A 26,024-nucleotide genomic window follows, 5' to 3' on the forward strand; every position below is an offset into this window, starting at 1 on the left:
ATTTGGATTTTTATACCTTAAATCTGCTAAATATAATTTAAACATTAAATAAAACCAATAAAATTGTTTTGCCACCAATGTAGATTGTGCTGAGTTTGGATCAAGTACAAGGTACTGTTTTATTATTACAGACAAAAAGAAAAATGTAAAAAATTTGGATTATTTGATTGAAAAATAGTCTGTGGGATATGTCCTATAATTCTGAGCATTCTGCATATCAGGTTTCAAGTTAAGGGACCCATACCTGTACACAAAAAGGAGATTCCTAAAATCGATTTTATCCAAATTGTAGTCAGTATTGGAATGTAAATTTCCTTTTAGAACCTTTTCAACTTCAGATAAGTGTTTACCTTCCTGGTTTAACAATCACCTAAAAAGTAAGGTTTAAAAAACATTTGTAATGTAATGGGAATAGGCCTACTTTTCAGTTGTTAAATAATGTTTATCCAAAGATTAAATTTTTTCTAGGTAGAACTACCCAATTAGTCAAGTATTGTCAAGATGTATCTTTACCATTAATCATAGTCAGATATTTTAATAGATATCATAGTCCATATATTACATACTATACAGTATAGATACAGTTGTAATCTACCATCAATCATAATATTTTTCCTATTTTCCTTTATTTAACCTCTGTAATTTGTGTATAATATAAAATAACAATGCAGTATATTTAGCTTTAACAAGTGGTTGGATGGATTTTTAGCAAGTGAGGGAATACGAAATACGGGTTATGGAAGATAGCTCACAGTACAAGTTGATACAGGGACTAGTCCGGTTGCCATTTTGGAAAGGATTTTTTACCACCCTCTGTGGCAATTTGCTGAGGCTTCAGTAGGGGTTTTATTGCCTTCGTTTGGATCAACTAGCACTTAGGCAGGTTATATATATCCTTAAAAGTTTGAACTTGATGGACGTGTCTTTTTTCAACCTAACTATGTATACCTAGCACTTTGTAAGGTTTGTACAGTGCACACAGACAGAAGTATCCCAGTATTTAAAACCTGCCTTGAGGAGTTACTTTTTATTATTATTATTATTATTATTACTATTATTATTATTATTATTATTATGAAGCTTATAGTGCAAGTTCTACAAATATATTTCAAGGTTCTGGGTCAAATGAAAAATTTAATTATTGTAACTTGTTTCTCTTTTTCTTATTTTCTAGCTTATACAATGGGATATGGTAATTCAGAAGTAAAAAAATGAAGATCAATAACAGATCGCCATTAGTAGTCTGGTTGCAAGCCCAAACATCTGTGTCCATAACCACCATCTGTTCTTCAAAAATGATCACTGTCACAAAACTTTAAAAGAGTTTCAACTTGTACACCAGGTCATGATGGGTCATTTACCAAGCACAGAGCAGGGTGCAAAGTGCAAAAAACAGGTGCTGAGCACCATGTTTACTGCACTTTGCACCCTACGCTAAGGATTGTCCCAAAGGCACAGCTCTTTATGTGGTCAGTATGGAACACAGAGAGCTGATTCTTCCTGTAAATAAATCACTGTCTGCATTTGGAGACAGTGTATACATAGAAAGTGGGTGTTGGGCAGCATGTCGGAACCCCCTTGGTTAGCTTGCAAGCTAGGCAGGGCCATCTGAAAAAGTGCAAAGAGCCTTTGCCCTGGGTACAACTACCCCTTAATGAAATTTTTCAATTGCTTTTTATACCTCTAAAAGTTAGCTTTTAGGGGGTATTTACTAAAACTCGATTTTATCACATTTGTTTTCATAAAGAAAGGTCAACCAAACTCCCATCCACGATTTTACCTTACCTTATCATTAAATAACTCAAATATATTGGATTGTGGAAAGAATCTATTATATGAAGAGAATACCCCAATCTTACGATTTTATCTGACTTTTCTCCGAAATTGCTAATTTTCTCCAAAATTAGCTTTTTGCTAAAACCCCAATTTTTTCGGGTTATTGGGCTAGTTACTAGCACCTGATGAAGGATATGTTTATCCGATATATATTGTGATGGAATAAACACACTGAACTTGCTGTTGTTCTCTAGAGTTATCTTTATTGTATGCTGAATAAAAAGCTAAATATCTCAAAAACCACAAATAATAAAAAATTTTAAAACAGCACATTGTCTCAGAATATCACTCTATAAATGTAATACCAATTGATGCTTTATAGTGCCCTCCATGTATTATGAAATAATGCACTAACTTAGATACAGCTTATTAACATTACAAATGTGTTTTTTTGACAGCAGAAAGGCCAGTTAAATACAATACTTCAGTAGAATGTTTTCACTGGCAGTGAGTTAATTGTGCCGATATGATTTCCACAAAACAGAAGTTTGCTGTCCTTGGAAGAGCCGCTCTCACACTACAGATAACGTAGAATACACACAAAAATGTCATCGGTGTAGCTCTGAATTACCTCCTGCACTGAGTGACATGCTGATAGAGTGCAAACATGCCATAAAGTATGTCTCTTCACTCAACAATATCTCATACAATGTTCTGGTTATCTTAGTGAAACCTGTATGCACATCTCCTTTTTACAAACTGAAAGCTTATTGAAATTGCATTCTTGAAATAGACAAGAAATTAGATTATTTAATGTTTCCCTAATGACAGATGAATTATTTCTCTGAGACATCACAAGGCTCAGTATTATTAACCAGACAAAAATAGATAATTTTTCAAACTGACTGCAAAGGGGATCTTAAGCCTCTTTAAAACCTTCCCACTGCACCTACTAGTTCTCTAAAGAAAATGACCAAAATAAACGTAAATCAATTAAATACAATATCCCGACTTGAACACTATGGCCCCAATGGGGAGGAATTATTCATTTTATTTTTGATGTTAATGGTGTACTTTCTTTATGTAATTTGAATCAATAGTGACTTGTAATGATCCCAAGTCGGGATATTGTATGTTTATTTCACAGTCACAACGGAAATTATACGAGTACATGGACACTAATATGGACATTTTACAGATAAAAAACATTTGGACTTTGATAAGCACGGTTTGTCACTATTCAGGTATTGTAACTATGATGGTATGATATAAAGTTATAATATAATGCACTACCTTTTATAGGTCAATATGTAAATGCACATGGTGATGTCACTTAATTAGAAGGGCGGAGTTCCCCACCTATGTACCTTTTATATACCTGTGGATTGAAATTGAATTGCACGTTTGAGAACACTTGATTGAATTCCACAAAAGGAGGTTGTACCTCCGAAACGTTGTGTTGAGATCCACATAAATCACTTATGTTTTAGCACAATTGCCACAGTGTGTGCCATCCGACTTCTTATACTATATGGAATACTGGAACCAAGTTAAGCAGCAAGGTTTCTGGATAGAGCACCACGACAAGGTAGCCATGGTCTTTTGAACTATTGGATGCTGCAAGTGAGTTCCTACACTGCTGTGAGTTCCTACACTGGTGGCAAACCAGGTGGAGCTTTAGACTACACTAATATCTAGCTTTAACAACTAATGTTCCTCAACTAAAAGTAAGATCTAGCCCAGTGATCCCCACCCAGTGGCTCACAAGCAACCTGTTGCTCACCAACCCCTTGGATGTTGCTCAAAGTTTCCTCAAAGCAGGTGCTTATTATTAAATTCCAGGCTTGGAGGCTAGTTTTGGTTGTATAAAAACCAGGCAAGTCCACATAGGAGATACCAATAGCCAATCACAGCCCTATTTGGCATCTCCAGGGTATTGTATTGCTCCCCAACTTGTTTTAAGTTTGAATGTGACATCAAGGATAAAGACCCCTGAACTAGCAAGCTATCCCTCATTCACAGGGTTGGTCTTCCCACTGAGATCCACACATTTTTTTCTTCATTGGAGTCTTTCATATCCCAGGCTCCCAGCACTGTCCCCTCATCAATAAGGGGAGTCTAAGAGAACTACATGGTACAAATAAGGCTTCCCCATCTAACAATAAGTAGGACTCCACCAGGGGCATAACAACAGCATGCTGGGCCCCCTTGCAAGAAAAATGTACGGAGGGCCCTGCGTAGATGCCCCCTGCTGCTTGTGCGCTCGCTGAGGTGTGAGCGCATTAATTTAAAAAGAAAAAATAACACGACAGGGTTTCAACACTAAAGAGCAAACAGACCCACAGGGTCTGCTTCCTCTATAGCTACGCCAGTGGACACCACCAAACAAGTTTATATCAGTAAGAATTCCTAACCCTCTCACAGAGCATGTCTACCTCAGAATAGGGGCTAAAGTTTTTCCTTCTTATTTTTACACAAGCCAGCCATCTAAGTCCATTAGATTATATAGAACCGGAAACCATACAGTAAAGCCATATTCTTTCTTCACTGCTGTAAGAATTTTATCAGTATGATTTCATTTTGGCAACCTTTTATTCACATATTTGTTTAAAAAAAATATGCTTATGCCTTCAGTATTGGTGTTTTGGAATTTGATTTCTATTTGATATAGATACCAGTTATTATTTGCAATAAGTCTATTTTAATCAGGGGATAAATATAACCTAATTGGGGGTTGTTATTGTTGATATTAAGTGATTCTTTGGCAAAATAGTTTTTTATTAATTATTAGTAATTTTATGTTGCAGTGTTTTTACCCATGATTTTGAAAATTCCAAAATTTCATAAGTAGTTAGAATGGAAATATCCCTTTGGTAGATCTCCCATATTAGAACTACATATACTATTTGATTAAAATTAAGTCTATGGCAGATGTCTTTCCTGCAATTCGTAGCTAAACGGGTTAATGGGTTTCTGGATAATGGATCCCATACCAGTACAATTTCCCTAAATAAGCTTTTTTTTTTCTTGAAACAGCCTTTTGATGACTTAAAGCAAGGCCTTCATATTCAAGTCTTGAAGAAAAACGAAAACTTTAACCTTTGCAGCATCAATGTGTAATGTATCGAAACACATTTTTTGGTGAATACAAAAGGAAATGACGAACATCAGCAATAAAATGTTGTATTTTGTGTTCATAATTAAGAAAGGATTTGAAGTAGGTGGTGTGAAGTTTCCATGGAGAACCATAATAAAAATAAAAACTCCCCACAGGCCTTGGGACGAAGTCTGCTCATAATATAAGTCAGGAAGTTGAATTGCTGTGACGCTTACATATACGAAACACGATCATGTGAAGCGGTGAGGCTGGCCCAGATGTCAGTAGAGCCTAACAATGGAAAAGGGTCATTAGAATTCTTTTAAAGATTTTTTTTTAAAATGCTTTTCCCTTTTGCTTCTTGTTGTTTAGACCTTTTGTGAACATTTCAATCCAATCAGAAATTAAGTAGCAGACAATGCAGTCATTTTTCTGTTTCATATTATATATATATATATATATATATATATATATATATATATATATATATATATATATATATATATATATATATATATATATATGTGTGTGTGTATGTATTTAGGAGCACTCACGTATGATCCTTAAAGTGTCTTTATTCAAATTTTCAACATCTGTGTGATGTAGGGGATTATATGAAAATTTGAATAAAGACACTTTAAGAATCATCCGTGAGTGCTCCTAAATACTTTCCTATAAGCTCCGCGCTTAAAAGATTAGCGTCGGAGCTGGTCAAAAGGTGCGGCATCGCTAGTGTTATGAGCTCTTAAAGTTAAAGGAGGCTGCTTTTTGCCACCCCTTGTAACTGCCCGTTTCCCTGCCGCCTGAGGCAAGGTTGTCACCTTGCCTCATGGCAGGAACGGCCCTGTATATATATATATATATATATATATATATATATATATATATATATATATATATATATATATATATATATATACATACATACAATATACACTCCTTTTGAATTATTCAAAATAATGAGCTATATACTATATCGTAATAGTGAATTTTATTTAAGGATATTTAGAAAAAAGTGATAATTACAAAAGTTAGCAACTTGTAAACTTTTGATTTACATTTAATTTTTTACAACATTTTTGAGCTTAATAAATATCAGTCATTTGAATTTTGGAAACCCTAAATTGCAATTAGTAAATGCAATTCAAAAAATTCGAATTGCAGTAAAAATTGGAATCCAATCATTGATAAATCAGCCACCTAAGCTCTTTCACTTTAACATGTGCAAATTTGCACCTAGAACTGCATCTGCTATTGTGCAGCATAAATGCAGTGGGAGATGCAGGTGCATAAAAGCCATTATGATAAGATAAATCATTTATTCTACCAAAATAGGGTCCATTTATTACCACTGGACAAGGTTGTATGAAAACAGCAACCTATAGCAACCAACCACTGATTAAAGGGGTTGTTGATCTTTAAATTAACTTTTAGTATGATGTAGAGAGTGATATTCTGAGACAATTTACAATTGGGGTTCATTTTTTTGCAATATTTAAACAAATGGATTATAACCAACTGACCATCAATGATACATTATCGTAACAAAAGACACTTATAATAATGGTTTGTAATGCAATATATGCAATGTCGGACTGGGACACCAGGGGCCTTCCCAAAACCAGGGGCCCACACTCTGTAATTCCTCTCCTCACTCTTCTCCTAGTCACTTTTCTTTACATACTATAATCTATTATTCCATCGATTTAGCCTCTTTGTTCTCATAAAAATAGGGATTGGCCATGAAATACGCCAAATATTTAGCCCACTGACACCTGGGCCCATCAAGAGTTTTTCTGGTATCCCGGTGGGCCAGTCCGACACTGCATATATGGTCCACACATATCGTTTTGCATTTTATCTTTGTAAATATTACTACTTGCAGCCTACAAAAGTCATATAGCCTTTAGGAATGAAGAGTTAGTGCTTTATGCTAAGAGATTCCCTAACACTAATGCATATATTGATTATAATCAGAATCCAACCAACACTGTACTTCCCAATAGCCTGCCTACCCTTCTTCTTCCATAACCCTTGGCATGTTTTATTAACATTACAGGTAGTCTGGCAATATCCTACTTGAGTAAAAAAACTTGTGAGACTGTCAAAATTTTTTCCAGAGGAGAAGCAGACTGACATTCCTTTGGTACGAATAGATAGAATTAGTAGACACAAACAGCAACTAATACAATTAGTTCAAATAAAAGCCAAGACCCTATAAGTGCAAAGTTAACTATTGTGCCAGGCCTGATTTTTTTAGGATATATTTTAACATATCAAGATCTCTAGCATTACTGATGTGTGTGCAAGGCTATAGTACATTTGCGGCACTGTTACTCTCACTATGAGCTTTACCCCAATATTTGCTCTGGATGAGACCTATAATTCTCAGGGGGATGAGCCCTCACAATTGTGTGGAGGCAGGGTGTAACACACTGTAATCAGTTGTATTAAAGGGGTGGTTCATCTTTAAGTGAATGTTTAGTATATTATAGAATGGCTAATTCTACGCAACTTTTCAATTGTTCTTCATTATTTCTTTTCTAGAGTTTATTGTAATTATTTGCCTTCTTCTTCTGGCTCTCTCCAACTTTCAGATGTCACTGACCCCATCTAAAAAACAAATGCTCTGTAAGGCTACATATGTATTGATATTGCTCATCTTTCTATTCTGGCCCTTTCTTATTCATATCAAAGTCTCTTATTCAAATGAATATATGAATGCTAGGGTAATTTGGACCCTAGCAACCAGATTGCTGAAACTGCAAACTGGAGAGCTGCTGAATAAAAAGCTAAATGACTAAAAAAACACAAATAATAAAAAATGAAAACCAATTGCAAATTGGATCACTCAAAGATCACTCTCTGTATCATGTTCATTTAAAGGTGAACAACGCCTTTAATAAAGAATGGGTGCCAGTGGTTCTTTGAACAATAACCAAACTGATTTATTTAGAACAGATTCAAATGGGAGAATAGAGCAATGAAACAGAGAATAGTCATTGAGTTGTCAGTACATATTCACAATGAAGACCGTTCGTAGAATAATCCCTCCAATATATCTTGATAGAGGAGTGTATGCAGTACACAAATAGTTTCTACGGTTTTTCTGGGGGCACCTCTTAGTGGAACCCAGGTGGGAAGCTATCAAGCCCATACAACCTGTCTCTGGTTCCCTGACAGTTTTGAGTTACCATCTATCCCAGGCATTTCCAAAGTCTGGTCCGCTGGCTAATTGCGGCCCATTTTCAAATTTACACTGGCCCGCAGCCTCCGTCATGAAATTAATAATAATGTGACCCGCCAGCAAAGTGCATTCAGGAATGGCGTAGCCGTAGCAGTAATATTTGGGCACATTAGTGAAATGATCTGCCACTTGGTCTATACTGCTGCCTGTGTGCTGAAGGTGTTAGCAATAGTGATGGGCGAATTTGCGCCGTTTCACTTCGCCGAAAAATTCGCGAAATTCGCAAAACAATGCACCTTGGGTTTTAATCCCTTCTGTACTCCTTGGTGGAGCCGAGAGCTTTTCATATAGGTATCCCTGATTTGGCTTTCTCTCCTAGCAAGACTGGTGGCAGAATCTAGCTACCCCTTACTTGTCATGCACTAACGATGGCTCCACAAGAGACTTCAATCCACGTAGGAGAGTCTCAGGTAAAAGCCTCTGGCAAAAGCATGGCTCATTCATTATATATTATTACACAGTGCCATCTAGGACCCACAATTAGGATAACTAGGGGTCATGCAGTGACCCAGGACGGGAAGAACTACTCCCTCCATTAGACTAAAGCTCCCCATAGACGCGACGATTCTTCTTGCTGAACGACCGATTTTAGGGAAGTCCGACCAATCCTTCTAAATTATCGTGCGGTTAGTGGGATGCGAACGATCATACATCTTACGACATCAGTCAGGAAATTGATCGGCCAGGTCAAAAAATCTTTGTCGGTCCCAGTGCAATCTATCTATGTTTACAGGGTCAAGCAGGCAGCTCCCCTTTGTTTTCCTGGCAAATTGGTCTTTTTAGTTGATGGTCAATTCATACGATCATTCCAAGAAAATCGTGGTTTCACGATGAGGATCTGATCTTTTAAAAATCTCAACATCTATGGCCTGCTTAAGGCTCCCTTTTGTGACCAATCCTTAAAGGAATGCAAAGTAAATGGGGTATACATTTATCAGTCCCGTACATGTGTACGGTAGGACCATTTGGCAACAAATTTGTAGCATGATGTGTAGAGGGGCCAATATTTGCTCTAGGCACTATTCATGTCACCATCACGTACAATAAATGTGAAAGCATAAAACAAGTTTGCATACACACACATAAAGTACCTTATTGACCTCTCCCTTGTACTTAAGGTGATACTGACACTAAAATACTACATTTTAAAATATGAATGAACATTAAAAGCTACCTATAGGTCATGTTGATCGTTTTTCGCGGATAGGTCTGTTTTTGTATGTAATTGTTAGTTGAAGTTTCTAAACCTGACTGTTTTGTCAACCTGACTGTACCATCTCAACCTGTCCGTTAAAGGATAACTATACACCTGAACAATGTTGCTGTCTGTAAAAATATTTTGCATAAAACAGCTCATATGTAAAAAATTGATGGCTTGTATAAACATACACACTGACGAAAATTTTTTCCGAAAAACGTACGCCGGCGTAAAAAACGGGCGCCGGCATCGAAAAAAACGGACGCCGGCGTAAAAAACGGGCGCCAGCGTAGAAAAAACGAATTTTTCGGCGAAGCGAAACGGCGCAAATTCGCCCATCACTATTGCTAACACCTTCAGCACACAGGCAGCAGTATAGACCAAGTGGCAGATCATTTCACTAATGTGCCCAAATATTACTGCTACGGCTACGCCATTCCTGAATGCACTTTGCTGGCGGGTCACATTATTATTAATTTCATGACGGAGGCTGCGGGCCAGTGTAAATTTGAAAATGGGCCGCAATTAGCCAGCGGGCCAGACTTTGGAAATGCCTGGGATAGATGGTAACTCAAAACTGCAATAATTATACACACTGTGACCCTGTCTCTGTTTTGTGCTAAGACATATGATCTACTGGCCTCTTGCATGGGGATTACAGGAGTGGTGTGGGAGACATTAAAAGCAACCAATTGGATAGGTACTTCAGCCAGAGATTTTTACATATTAGGAGACAGAAGAGATGATCAGAGAGTTCAAGACATGCCCATTGGAAAGAAAGCAGCCCAAAACCAAGAAGTACAGAGAATCAAGAATCTTTGCCTGTATAAGCAGTTGGGGGGGGGGAACAACCTGAATTTTTAAATGTTTCCCATTGTTTGAAACAAGCTGCTGACTGGAAAAAGCAACTAAAAGCAAACAAATCAACTGAAAAGGATAAGTATTTGCTATTAACTGCTATTTTATAGTAAGGTTTTATATTTAAATACTGTGGTTTAATTTTTTATAGTTTTTTATTCTGTCTTGGGTGCTAAATAGCAACGTTTGGTGTGCTAGTGTGCTTACAGCAAGTTTGTCACAACCTGCTTTACTTTGCGTTTAGTTTTCCCTCAGTTTGAGGGGATGGGGTTTGATTAGTTGCACCTGAACAGACTCTATAAATAGAACCCCTGGGACTCCAGTGGAGCTTGCTCTAGTGTGTAGCTGCTCTTAAGTGTTTGCTCTTTAAGTGGGGGATCTGTAAGTGGAGTTACAAACACCAGAGTTAAGTGGGGGATCTGTAAGTGGAGTTACAAACACCAGAGTTAAGTGGGGGATCTGTAAGTGGAGTTACAAACACCAGAGTTAAGTGGGGGATCTGTAAGTGGAGTTACAAACACCGGAGTTTCCAACTAAAGGAGGTTCAAACTAGGTCAAAAGTTTGTTCTAAACCATAATTTATTTATTTTTTATTCCTGTTTTGATCTATAACTGGGATAATGAGTGCTAGCAAGATTGAAGGTCTGACTCAGTGCACAATCTGTCATATGTATGCAGATTTGGAACAAGAGATCCAAAATGTTTACCTCTGTGGTAAATTGCCACTTTGGAGGCTCAAGTTAGAGCACTAGAGCAACAAATTGCAACACTGCAGTCAATTGACAATCTTAAAAGGAGTCTCTTGCTCACTGAGCAGGACCTAGCAGGGTCAGATAGTTTGGGGGGAACAGAACACCAGCAGGATATTGAGGCAGCTAACTGGGTGGTGAGGTGGGCAAAAGGAAAGTGGAGGCTGATCCGGAGCTTATACATCGCAACAAATTTGCCAGATTGTGTGATGATGATGGGAGTATGAACTCCGGATTGGCAATTCTAGATGGGGCTGATCTCTCTAACAGCTGGGAGACCAGTTTCTCTAGTAGTGGTGGGGAGGAGAGCAGAGTCAGGCCTAAGCAGATTGTGGTTGTAGGGGACTCAATTATTAGGAAAGTGGATAGGGTAATCTGTCATCCGGATCACTACAACCGAACAGTTTGCTGTCTACCTGGTGCCAGGGTTCGGCATGTGGTTGATAAGGTAGACAAATTGTTGGGTAGAATCCCACTGGGTAGAGATTTTGACTGGGCAAAAGGTTACAAAGAGAATTATCATTGGTGTATGCTATAAACCACCTCTTATAAGTGACGAGTATGATGCCCAGCTACTCTTGCAGATACAAGCGGCTTCACAGCTGGGTCAAGTTGTTGTTATGGGTGACTTCAATTATCCAGACATTGACTGGGGTAATGGGGTTGCCAAGACTAGCTAGTAGGTTTGTATGCTGAATGGCAACTTTTTATTCCAGCTCGTTCAAGAACCTACTAGGAATAACTCACCTTTGGACCTTGTAATAACTAATAATACTGAACTCATCTCTAACATTTGTTTGGATAAACATTTAGGGAATAGTGATCATAACATGGTCTCCTTTGAGGTTCTGTAGCAGAAGCAATTCTATAAGGGAGTATTAAGTGGGAAATGCTTTTCACAGGGTTAAACACGGAACAAAAATGGGAAGTCTTTAAAATGCTGCTTAATAAATATACATGTCAGTATATTCCCCTTGTAAGCAAGGAACGACGTTGCAAAGCAAAACCTTTTTGGTTCAATAGAATTGTTGGTGTTGAGGTGGGTAAGAAAAAACATACTTTTAAGGCTTTCAAGTTAGCTGGGACAGCCAAATCATTTATAAGGTACAAGGAGGCCAATAAATCATGCAAAGAAGCTATGAGGCAAGCTAAAATTGACATGGAAAGGATATTGCAGCAAGCAGTAAAAATAATCCAAAATTATTTTTTAAATATGTTAATATTACAAAAATTAAGCAGGAAGGGGTGGGACCTTTAGTATCAGAGGGGGGTCAGCTGGTTGATGAAAACAAAATAAAAGCGCAGATTCTGAATTCAAATTTTTCATCTGGCTACACAAATCAGGAACCAGTTAATGAAGGTTTCCTTCTTAATAGTCCCAATTCTGGTAATACAACTAATGATGCATGGTTCACACATGAGGAAATTCAAAAGAGACTAGAATATGTTAAGATGAACAAAGGTCCAGGGCCATATGGTATTCATCCCAGGATACTTAGCGAGCTTAGCTCTGTGATTGCCAAACCTCTTTACTTAATTTTTCAGGATTCATTGAGGTCTGGCATAGTGCCGAGAGACTGGCGGATTGCTAATGTGGTGCCTCTATTCAAAAAAGGATCCTGTTCTCAGCCTCAAAACTATAGGCCAGTTAGTCTGACGTCAGTGGTAGGAAAGCTTTTTGAAGGGTTAATAAAGAATAAGATACTGGACTTTATAGCAAATCATAATACTATGAGTGTGTACCAGCATGATTTTATGCATAATAGATCTTGCCAGACTAACTTAAATTCTTTTTATGAGAAGGTAAGCAGGGACCTCGATTCTGGGATAGCAGTGGATGTGATTTACTTAGACTTCGTATCCCTCTTAAGGACTGCAGTCCAAAACTGCACTGCATACACCAGATGAGGCCTTACCAGGGACCTATAGAGAGGCATAATTATGTTTTCATCCCTTGAGTTAATGTCCTTTTTTATGCAAGACAGAACTTTATTTGCTTTAGTAGCCACAGAATGACACTGCCCAGAATTAGACAACTTGTTATCTACAAAAAACCCTCGATCCTTCTCATTTAAGGAAACTCCCAACACACTGCTATTTAGTGTATAACTTGCATTTATATTATTTTGCCAAAGTGCATAAGCTTGCATTTATCAACATTGAACCTCATTTTCCAGTTTGCTGCCCAGTTTCCCAACTCTGAAAAGTGGCGGCATCCTGCATGGAACCCATAGTTCTGCACAATTTAGTATCATCTGCAAAAATAGAAACAGTACTTTTAACACCCAACTCCAGGTCATTATTAAACAAGTTGAAAAGCAAGGGACCTAGTACAGAGCCCTGCGGTACGCCACTAACACTGTTCCAATTAGAAAATGTTCCATTTACCACCACTCTTTGTAATCTATCTTTTAGCCAGTTCTCTATCCAGATACAAATACTATGGAAAAGGCCAACATTCCTTAATTTAACCAGTAACCATCTGCATGGCACTGTATCAAATGCTTTAGCAAAGTCTAAGTAAATCACATCCACTGCCATCCCAGAATCGAGGTCCCTGCTTACCTTCTCATAAAGAGAAATTAATTTAGTCTGGCAAGATCTATTATGCATAAAACCATGCTGGCACAAACTCATAGTATTGTTTTTTGATATGAAGTCCAGTATCTTATCCTTTATTAACCCTTTAAAATTATTTCCTACCACTGACGTCAGACTAACTGGCCTATAGTTTTGAGGCTGAGATCGGGATCCCTTTTTTTAGTGGCACCACATTAGTAATTCGTCAGACTCTAGGAACCATGCCAGACCTTAATGAATCCTAAAAAATTAAGTAAAGAGGTTTGGCAATCACAGAGCTAAGCTCACTAAGTAACCTGGGATGAATACCATCTGGCCCCGGACCTTTCTTTATCCTAACATATTCTCTTTTGAATTTCTTCATGTGTGAACCATGCATCATTAGTTGTATTACTAGAATTGGGACTATTAAGAAGGAAATCTTCAGAGTTCAGAATCTGAGCCTTTTTTTGTTCTCATCAACCAGCTGACTCCCCTCTGATATAAATGGTCCCACCCCTTCCGCAATCATTTTTTACTATTAACATATTTAAAAAATAATTTTGGATTCTTTTTACTGCTTACTGCAATATCCTTTTCCATATCGATTTTAGCTAGCCTGATCGCTTTTTTTGCATGATTTATTGGCCTCCTTGTACCTTATAAATGATGCAGCTGTCCCAGCTAACTTGAAAGCCTTAAAAGCATGGCTTTTCTTACCCAACTCAACGCCAACACTTCTATTGAACCAAAAAGGTTTTGCTTTGCAACGTTGTTCCTTGCTTACAAGGGGAATATACTGACATGTATATTTATTAAGCAGGATTTTAAAGACTTCCCATTTTTGTTCTGTGTTTAGCCCTGTGAAAAGCATTTCCCACTTAATATGTTACAGAGATGCCCTTACACTGCCAAAGTTTGCACGTCTGAAATTTAGTGTTTTAGTTACTCCCTTATAGAATTGCCTCTGCAACAGAATCTCAAAGGAGACCATGTTATGATCACTATTCCCTAAATGCTCACCCACACAAATGCTACAGATAAGTTCAGTATTATTAGTTATTACAAGATCCAAAAGATCTTAGTAGGTTCTTGAGCGAGTTGGTCTAAAAAGTTGTCATTCAGCATATTTACAAACCTACTAGCTTTTTCTGTCTTGGCAACCCCAGCAACCCAGTCAGTGTCTTGATAATTGAAGTCACCCATAGTAATAACTTGACCTAGTTGTGAAGCTGCTTCTAATTGTTAGAGTAGCTGGGCTTCATACTCGTCACTTATAAGAGATGGTTTATAGCATACATCAATGATAATTTTCTTTTTAACCTTTTGCCCATTTAAAATCTCTACCCAGAGGGATTTCACTCCCTAGCTAGTGCCAGCTATGGTTATTTCTTTAGTGCATTGTTTTAATTTAGGTTTTACATACAAACACACTCATCCACCCTTTTTAATCCCTCTTTCCCTCCTAAAAAGGGTGTAAATATTTAAATTCACAGTCCAGTCAAAGTGCATCACTTAGCCCACAGTAAATCTTTGCCACAAACCCTTCAATGCTTCATTCCTTTCTCATAGTTTATCCCTAAGGCCTAATTCTTTGTCTGTGTTCCCTACCTTTAATTCATTGCCTACCTCCCAGTGGGTCTCTATTTTAACATCTGCAGTCCAAGGCCTCTTAATATCTGTTTAATCGGTATTAAAGATCAATATGAAATAGCTCTCAAGATATACAGTAATTTAGTTTCTTATCTTTAATAACAGTAAGGTAACTGGAAGTTACTGTCCCACAGGACAGGACCTCCCATCAATGACAAACATTTAGGTAGATGATGTGTGCCCTTACACACAGCACAGTGTATTGTATATCAGTACACCCTAGGGCAGGGGTCAGCAACCTTTACTATCAAAAGAGCCATTTTGCCCCTCTCCCACTAAAGAAAAATAGTCTGGAGCCGCAAAACATAACATAGCTTATAAACTTTTTTAACCTTTTTTTAATTTAACTGTTACAACAACAGAATACAACAAACGGAAGTGCATTGTGTATATGCAGGGCTACTTTGAAATAAATTAAACACTGAATAGCCCTATTAAATGCTAGTTTTCTCATCTGTTTAATGTGACTTCTGTTTCTGAAGCTCCATGCTGATCGTCTCTCTCTTGTCTTGAGTGTGTGACCGCGGTAAGGACCATGATGAATCATCTTGCTGTGGCTCAGTCTTGCCACTCCTGGGACGTCTATACAGCCCTCGCACCTGCTGGTGGCTTCTTGAGTGTGCTTACCGCGGTCGCACACTCAAGAAGCCACCAGCAGGTGCGAGGGCTGTAAATACGACCTGACAGGCAAAGCCGAAAGACTGAGCAGCAGCAAGCAGGATGAAGAGCCGAATGAAGCTCTAGAGCCGCAGGTTCCCTACCCCTGCCCTAGGGGCTAACTGCCTTCTTTTGCCCCCAGCAGTCATTGGATCTGCTGTCTCTTTCGTACCGTCCTATCGGCCAACACTTTAAGTATCCCCGTTGAGCACTTATGAGATTTATATACATTTGCATTATTCATTTGGTTTATATGATTTTGGTTAACATCAACATATGTCATATAAACTGTTAATCTTCACAAAAATACACAGAACTCAGTAGAAACATTATCCATGGACACGTAAAACAGATGTAAGAAATTAAATTCCTTTCTAGCTGAGCTGAGGTTCTCTTTGATTTTATTATCCAGATTGGCATGCGATACAATAAACAGTATAAAAATGATTGCTCAACAAACTTTTGAATAATACAGGATAATGTTTTACTTGTTGAACAAGTAAAATAGAGCAAAAATCCAGTTAAAGGGGATATTCACCTTTGAGCTAACGTTTAGTATGACGTAGAGAGTAATATTCTGAAACAATTTGCAATTGGTTTTCAGTTTTTTATTATTTGTGCTTTTTGAGTTATTTAGCTTTTTATTCAGCAGCTCTCCAGTTTGCATTTTCAGCAGTCTGGATGCTAGGGTTAATATTACCCTAGCAACCATGCATTGAGATCAATAAGAGACTGGAATGTGAAGAGGAAATGGCCTGAATAGAAGGATGAGTAATAAAAATAAATCTGTACCTTTACAGAGCATGTGTTTTTTAGTTGGGGTCAGTGATGCCATATGAAAGCTGAAAAGAGTCAGAACAAGAAGGCAAATAATTAAAAAACAAAATAATAAAGACCAATTGAAAAGGTGCTTAAAACTGCCCATTCTATAACATATTTAAAGTTAGCTTAAAGGTAAACCACGGTATTCAAATAAAGTGTGGCTCGGCCAAATTTAGTTTTCAGTTTAACTTATTCCAAGCATTTTTTGACCAGGGTGTTCCTACCCTAGGTCCAGCACTTGATGGGGGAATGCAACAGAGAAGCACAATCCAGGACATCCAAACTTTTAAGCATAACAGCAAATTAGGAAGTAACTCACCCGATTCTCTTGATGGCCTGTGTGCCAATGTCCCAAATCTGTAGCCAGGGGAGAAATAACAACTTTAATCCATAGATGGCTTTCACACCGGACAGTAGTCTTTTATTCAAAATCAAATATTAAAAATTGCTTGACTCATGACTTTTAATAATTTGGAATAAAGGAACAACTGCCCGGTTTGCAAGCCATCTATGGATTAAAGGTGAACCATACCTTTAAATTTCCAAATTTAGTGGGCAGCATTAAAGACATGAATGTAAACACTAGTGATAAATGTATTCAGAGTCTTTTTATTGGGGTTAACATTAAACAACTCACACACACTTTAAACCACACCTATGTTAACACATGTTTAGACAATATCCACATTAATGGTCGTAGCACACCAAAACCTAAATGGTTGGTGCTCACTGCAGGAATATCACTAATTACACATGTACTCATGTGAGAACTTTAAGTCATATTAAAACATACTTTTAAATCCATATGCCTCCTCCTCCTCTGTGGAAAACACAGCACCCCCAGCACATGACTAAACAACTTAGGGGCCCCTAACAACAATTTTCAAATGCTGTCACACCCCCAGAACAAACAAGGAGCATAACACAGGCAGAGTAGGGCACACAGAGGGAGCATAGGGCAGGCAGAGTATGGCACACAGGGAGCGTAGGGCAGGCAGAGTATGGCACTTTCATTCTGGGTCTGAGTAAATAGTACAGGGCTTGAACAAGTACAGGGATGAACAATGCAGAAGGGATTTCAGTCTGAATTTGAGGTGTGAACAATGCAGTGGCCAGTTAATCTCAGTAACGATACCTTTAAAAGCTTACGCAAGGTAAGCAGTCACAGCAGGCAGACTTTCATGTGGGGGCCACTCAAGGGGGGGTCACAGGTTGGATGGACAGCACTGTTGTAGTGGATTAATTATATAGTAAATTACTAAAACAAATTAGACTGAAATGATTCCAATGGAAACACTGCTGATTTAAGGTAGTCTTATGTAAAACTTCATGCTGAGCATACATCCTTTGCTTGCCTATGTTGAAGTAATAACACCATTTTCCTATAACATCTGTTTCATTATAAGCTGCAAGTCCCATATGATTGCAGGCTCTTTTGGAGCTCACTCTCCAGCAGCTGCTTGTGTAGACTTTCCACTTTACCCCAAGTTGCAAAACATTTTAGCTGTGAATTATCCATAGCAACCTACATAAACAAACCGGTTGTAAAGTGCTTTCCAATGCGCTTGAAAGCTCAGCTGTCTGTGTTTTCAATGTCCGGAGGTTTGATTAACATTGCATTAAATGAATACTATTGCTCTCCGAGGACAAATATGTATATTTATTATTTTTCCACCCCCATAGCAGATTTTGTTCATAGCTGATTTCACCACCAATTCTGGATCAGCTACCGTACATACTGTAAGCTGATAGCTAATAGGTATTGTGCTCATCATAATAAATGCAAATGAAAACCAGGGCATCCTGTTTTTCTCTAAGCAGTTGCCTAGAATGGCCTGGTTCTCAGAAAGGGGTTGAAACTATTTCTACTATGAAAAGTGTATGTGAGATATAAAATCTTAAATGTTAAACATCTACTTAATAAGATACACAAATCCATCCATGCTATTAAATAAGCAGTATGCTATTATGACGCAATAGGAGGAAAGAAGTGAAAAGGTACCGCATATACTCGAGTATAAGCCGAGTTTTTCAGCCCCCAAAATATGCTGAAAACCTCTACCTCGGCTTATACTCGGGTCAAGCGCAAAAACGGTCGCCGGCGTCTAAGAATAGTCGCTGGCGCCTAAGAATAGTCGCTGGCGCCTAAGAATAGTCGCCGGCGTCCAAGAATAGTCGCCGGCATCCAAAAACGAGACGCCAGCACCTCCAATGGGAGCAAGAACCCTCAATTTTTTGATTGAAACTTACCAGAAGCTGCTGCATTTCTCACCCTAGGCTTATACTCGAGTCAATAAGCTTTCACAGTTTTTGGAGGTAAAATTAGGTACCTCGGCTTATACGCGGGACGGCTTATACGCGGGACGGCTTATACTCGAGTATATACGGTAATATTACAGCAAGCCTGATAAAAAAGCAGTTTATAGTGGACTTGAGCCACTTTCAGATGCATTCTTGCTTTTTCAAGTATAACGTTCTCTTCTGTAATGTGCTTTAAGCTGGCCATAGACGCAAAGATCCGATCGTACGAATCAATGTACGATTGGACTTTCCCATCTCCCGACCCTCCACTAACCATTCAGATCAAAGTCTTTACCATTCCGATCAAAAAGAACAGATCAGCCAATGTTCTGCCCCTGACAGCAATCGTACGATACTTATGTCTCACAACACTAGTGACAGTCTCCCTCTGAAAATCGTACGATCGTCAATACACGCAGAGATATTATCGGCAGGCGACAGAAATTTTCTAACCTGTCCGATCGACCAGACGAAAAATGTCGGGACTCTCCACACATGGTCCGAAAATCGTACGAATCCACGATTCGTACGATCGGATCTTTGCGTCTATGGCCAGCTTTAGTTGATAGGGAGGGAATGCAAGTTTCATTTCTGAGTTTTCTATTTTCGTGGAATTCTTTATAGGCTGAAGGTTACCCATTTAATGCATCAGGGCCAGGCCATGGTACTTTGGAATTCTCTCACTACAAACGGACTTGATTCACGGACACATTCTGGATACGTTTAAAATTCTTCACATCCTTTATTTATTCATATTTAAAAGGTTGTCAGCATTGGCACAGTGCATATAACACACCACTGACGCGTTTCGTGCCCTTACTAGCAGGCACTTCCTCTGAGGAAGTGCCTGCTAGTAAGGGCACGAAACGCGTCAGTGGTGTGTTATATGCACTGTGCCAATGCTGACAACCTTTTAAATATGAATAAATAAAGGATGTGAAGAATTTTAAACGTATCCAGAATGTGTCCGTGAATCAAGTCCGTTTGTAGTGAGAGAGTTGAAGGAATCCAATGCCAGGATGTGGGACTGGAGGTCACGTGAGTAGCCTGGACGAATGGGGAGCTCCACACTCGGAGCGATAAAATTCATGGTACTTTGGAACCCTAGGCAAGAGCTTTAATCAGCCCCCCCCCCTGTCCTGCATTACCATTTCCCACCTTGCCATGTCGGTTTTTAAAAAAAGAAAGCAATAAAATGTACAACACATTAACTAATGAAATTTTTCATTTATATAAATATAAATATGTAATGTTAAACTGAAAAATGTCAAAAAACAAAACAGTAGGATACTTTGATCCATCATACAGAAGAATATTAATCTTCCTTCAGTTCAGGCTGAACTGAACGCAACTATCTGTAAATGCTGACCTGAGACAGAGCAGCGATGCGCGCAAACCACACCAATGTGCCTTGGCTGCCAGCTCTCTGCCAGCGAACCACGTAAGTGAAGTCATTAACGCACATGCGCACATCACACCACCGCACCACCAGGAGCTGTTACTTGCCGGGAGAAGGTGAGGGAGGTGAGGGATGGATGGATTCTGCCTGCACCGGGGCCAGGATTAATACTTAAAAAATTATTAAATAAGCAAAATGAAAAACTAAAAAAAAATCCCCTTAAAAGTGCGCCCATCAATGATGGCGCCCTAGGCAGCCACCTACTCTGCCTACCCCTAGTTCCGGCCCTGCATCAGGGTAGAGAAACTTCCTTCCCAGGATTTAAGGGTCTCATATATACATACATATATACTTCATAATGGTGGAACCATGCTGCTGTTGGCATCTGCACAGTGTGGTATAAAACCCATTTGGTGCAATTCAGCCTCTAGGGAAATTCATGAAAATAGAAAAACTTGGAAGGGAACATTTGATTTCTTCCCAGGGTTCATGTTTTGCATAGCTGCAAAGGTCTCCTGAATCCCAATGTGTCACTTCTGAAACCACTCTCTGGTTTCTAGTGACTGTGTTTTCCTTTAAAAAAAACAAACAATTAAATGGAAACTTGGTATTTAAAATGTAGCAGAGGTGGTGTTTTTGTTTGCTGTAGATAGGGTTGTCACCTTTTCTGAAAAAAATACCGGCCTTCCTATATATTTTTCTTTTGTCCCTATTAATAACATTGCGATTAACCTTCATTTTTACCGGCCAGGTGGCAACCCTAGCTGTAGATAAGACCTGCAATCTGGCCCACAAATCTACACACCTGCCAACCCACAGCTATACCCACACAGACGCCATTGGGACATTAGTGTACACACTGTGGGTCATACTGATAATATATCCCTAGATATATATGCAAAGTCCCTGTAACGCAAAGTGGAATATGTTGATGCTATATAAAGGTTAATAATAAATGACAATTATGACATACAGAACGCAGGAACGCTGAAACCTAAGCCATATTCAGATATATTGACTCTTATTCTATATAGGTTGGACAGAATTTGCTCTGTTATATAATAAAAAACTCTTCAGTTTGATGTTTTTTTATCATTCAATACAAATTGGTGAAAAAAATTGAATACTTTTATTCATAAATCACATGGTTTTGATTACTGACATGAGATTTCTTTTAGTCTCATTTACCAGAGGGTATGTGTAACATCCTGCCTGGAGTCAAAATAGAGACCTGGGAGGTCATTTATCAACACTGGGCAAATTTGCCCATGGGCTGTAACCCATGGCAACCAATCAGATTGCTGCATTCATTGTTCTACTTGCAGCTGGCTTTAAAAAGCTAATCACTGATTAGTTGCTATAGGTAACAGCCCATGGGCAAATTTGCCTAGTGTTGATAAATGAGCCCCCTGGTGTTTCTATGCTGTTTGCATTACCTATGTGAAGCAAAGATCCTGGTTCAATCCTACTGCTTTACTTGTAATTGCAAGTAAACATGGCTTGTTTTACCTGTTGCCATTAGTCTGGCTATAAAACCCCCTGCTTGTCCCTGCCTACTGCTTGTTCGCTGCCTGTACCAACTTTTGCATGTTTATGACCATTCTCTCATAGTTACATACTTACATACTTAAATCAGGTTGAAAAAAGACAAAGTCCATCAAGTTCAACCCCTCAAAATGAAAACCCAGCATCCATACACACACCCATCCATACTTTCACATAAATTCTATATACCCATATCTATACTAACTATAGAGTTTAGTATCACAATAGCCTTTGATATTATGTCTGTCCAAAAAATTATTCAAGCCATTCTTAAAGGCATTAACTGAATCAGCCATCACAACATCACCCGGCAGTGCATTCCACAACCTCACTGTCCTGACTGTGAAGAACCACCGCTACGTTGCTTCAAATGAAAGTTCTTTTCATCTAGTCTAAAGGGGTGGCCTCTGGTACGGTGATCCACTTTATGGGTAAAAAGGTCCCCTGCTATTTGTCTATAATGTCCTCTAATGTACTTGTAAAGTGTAATCATGTCCCCTCGCAAGCGCCTTTTTTCCAGAGAAAACAACCCCAACCTTGACAGTCTCCCCACATAATTGAAGTCTTCCATCCCTCTAACCAGTTTAGTTGCACGTCTCTGCACTCTCTCCAGCTCATTTATATCCCTCTTAAGGACTGGAGTCCAAAACTGCACTGCATACTCCAGATGAGGCCTCACCAGGGACCTATAAAGAGGCATAATTATGTTTTCATCCCTTGAGTTAATGTCCTTTTTTTATGCAAAACAGAACTTTATTTGCTTTAGTAGCCACAGAATGACACTGCCCAGAATTAGACAACTTGGTATCTACAAAAACCCCTAGATCCTTCTCATTAAAGGAAACTCCAAACACATTGGCATTTAGTGTATATTATTTTTGCCAAAGTGCATTAGCTTGCATTTAACATTTTATTCAGCAGCTCTCCAGTTTACAATTTCAGAAATCTGGTTGCTAGGTTCAAATTAGCATAGTAACCATGTATTGATTTGAATAAGAGACTGGAATATGGATAGGAGAGGCCCAGAATAGACGGGTGAGTAATAAAAAGTAGCAATAACAATTAATGTGCAGTGATACAGAGCATTTGTTTTCAGATGGGATCATCGACCCCCATTTGAAAGCTGGGAAGAGTCAGAAGAGGAAGAGAAATAATTCAAAAACTATAAAATATAAATAATAAAGACCATTTTATAACATACTAAAAGTAAACTTAAAGGTGAACCACCCCATAAAAAAAAGAAAATATATATTAAATTCCTATTATATCTCAAACCACATACACAATGTGATAGGACAACTTGACTGGCTGCACCAGGGGAATTAGTGCAAATTAACATTAAGATGTGTATAATCTGACACACATTTATATACATACATTAATGTATTCTCTGCTTTGCTCATTATTGTACACGTTTCAGGCCATTTTTCCTTTGGCTGAGGCTTATACTTTATGCCAGTTTCTTGATATTACATTAGAGTGCAAGTGCATGGAGGCCTGTAGGTTTAGAATAAATCGGTTAGTAACCATGACAGCTCCACATAATGCATCCATTTTAAGACTATTTTGAAAAATCTCCTTGGAGTTAATCTTTTGTAGCTATGAAAAGCCCGAGATCCTTTAACATACGTTCTTGTGGGCTAGATGGCAGGTGTACTAAAATAAAATCCATATGTAGGTTTTAAGATGTAACACCTTCTAAACGACGTTTTAACTTGTTGGCAATGGAGTAGAACAGCTGCGGTTTGAAACATTCCAGGGAAAAATTTGGTTGTTGTTATGGGAGGATTATGAAAGAATGTTATAGAGCTCATTCAGTCACCTGTTAGATTAACTTGACAAATGATAATAAAAATGATAGTGTAGCCAGTCTTCTAGGGACACTGCAGGGCTAAGTCTTATAGCATATATACTGTATATATAATCAGAGTTTCCCCTTACCACCTTTAGGGGTGGGATGGTTTCTTACCTTTCTTTGAGATCTCTGAAGTATATCCCCATTAAATCCATTTATATCCTTGACTGTTCTTTCTGCGGTTATGGTGAGGTCTTAAGAAAAACAAGGGCTGTTGGTGCAGCAGAGGAAAGCTGTGTATGTATGTGAATAATTATTGACTTGTTATATGTGAGGAGTTCAACTTCCATTGGCTTCAAGTGCTGGGGATGTCCTACTCACAAGGGATGCTGCTGTCAGAACAGAAAAGTTGATTGCTGAAAAGTTGTAATAATGGGAGTTGTAGTAGTATAATTTAGGAAAATGTTTTGCTATCAATTTTTATGGTTTGCATAGAGAAGTCAGTTATCCAGATCTGCCGTTACTATTCCTATTTTATTTCTGCATAACAAAATCTGTAGGAATTTTAGATATACACAGCCTCACATGAAGTGGTATCCGTTACCCCTATTAACAGGTAGGCTATTGTGCAGCATACAACTGCAACTTGAGCACAGCATTAATACCAGGGTGAGGAAAAGCCAATAGTATTGTTATGTGCTTGAATTTGAAAGACCAGAAAATATAGGCATCTCCAAATAAAGTGTCCTGAAACACAACCTGAGAGGGGTCTGATTTTACTGGAAAGTGAGTATGCGACAAGTCACTGGATGTAACTGGTATGTTCTGGATGGATTAGGAAATGGTTAACAGTCTCCCATTTGTAAGTCCATAATGGTGTGAGACTTTTGGGAATTCCTACTTCTGGTTTACTTGGAAATGGAAGAGTTAATCATTGCAAGAGTGGTAATCAATCAACTTTGAGAGGAAGCAATGAATATCCCTTGGTCAGCTGGTCACACTGAGTTACAGGTTGTGAAGAGGGAGAGAGGTGGTTTTGTGTTCTAGAGACTTTGCTAAAGTGTAGTGTGAGATTTCTAGTTAGTGGGTCTGATTCCTGATTCTGTGTTAGTGGTAAGTTGCTATTTGTTAAGTTCTGTCTGTCCAGGTTGTTTGTGTGGCTGTATTCAGAATCTCCTGAGCTTGTGTGTATCTGATTTACTTTTGAGGAGGACCTGTTATTTTTACCTAGAGCTTTCCAGGACATGATACTTTGTTACAGATATAGTAGAACTAGTTGTGTTCTGAGTTCCTAGTTTGTCTGATTCATTAAGGCAGCTTTGCCTGCAGTCACTGCTAGTGGGAGCTTAACCCTTTCATTTCAACTCCTGCTAACTACCTGCTAGTTATATACTAGCTTGCTCCTTCATATTTATTATTCTAGTGCAAAAACAAATAAGCTTTCATTGCAGAATAACTATCTGACCTCAAGTGAAACCTGCATAAATCCTAATTGCTTTCTATACCTAATTGCTCCTTGCTACATGGATCTCATTGTGTCCTTAACAGAGGTATGTTATATTTTCAGTTCCCTAACATTAGGGGCGGTGGTATTTACTAAAATCCAAATTTATCTCATATTTTATTTAAAAAAAAAATACAACCAAACTCCCATACTCAATTTTATCTTATATATTAATAAAATAACCTGAATTAATAGAGTGAAAACCCAAATCACTTGAATTTTTCAGGCTATTTTCCAAAATATTTTTTTTTTCCCCTCGAGTTTTTGCCCGAAAACTCATATTTTCGGGCTAAATCAAGTGCAGACCACATTAACTTCAAATTGAGATAGGTGCCTCTCCTATTGAATTATACAGGACCTCAACAGGTCTGAGATGGCAGATTCTGGCATTAGGTGGGTTCTGGCTTTTTTGCAGTATCGGGGTGTTATATCTCGAGTTAGTCTTTTTTCCCATGAAAAATTTAAGTTTTTGCCCCAAAAAGTCCGACCAGAAAAATTTGAGGTTTAGTAAATAACCCTCTAGATCAGTGCTGTCCAAGTTCTATGGTACCGAGGGCCAAAATTTTACTGGCCTATGTGGAGGAGGGCCGATAATGGAAGTCAGTGTTGGCCACTACTCCTTTTAAACCACACCCACTGTAAACCACACCCATGTTACCACAAGAACTTTTAAGATCATATCCACATTAACGGTGGTAGCACACCAAAAAAACAAATGGTTGTGCTCACTGCAGGGAAATCCCTCATCACTCATATGTGAAAAATTTAAGTCATGTTAAAAACATACCCTTATATCCATATGCCTCATCCTCCCCTGTGGATAATACAACAACCCCCCAACACATGATTAAACACCTTAGGCGC

General features: G+C 38.4%; 1 long non-coding RNA gene across 1 annotated transcript; it reads right to left on the reverse strand.

Annotated features, from left to right (window-relative positions):
* Positions 1 to 3,253: 3,253 nt before the first annotated feature.
* LOC108708186 lies at positions 3,254 to 25,266 on the reverse strand. The gene is made up of 2 exons (XR_001934410.2): positions 23,831 to 25,266; positions 3,254 to 5,164 (listed from the first exon to the last, which is right to left on the reverse strand). It is a non-coding gene; the product is annotated as an uncharacterized LOC108708186 (long non-coding RNA).
* Between the last annotated feature and the right edge of the window lie 758 nt (positions 25,267 to 26,024).

The sequence above is a fragment of the Xenopus laevis genome, chromosome 2L (genome assembly GCF_017654675.1).
Source record: "Xenopus laevis strain J_2021 chromosome 2L, Xenopus_laevis_v10.1, whole genome shotgun sequence".
Classification (NCBI taxonomy): Eukaryota; Metazoa; Chordata; class Amphibia; order Anura; family Pipidae; genus Xenopus; species Xenopus laevis.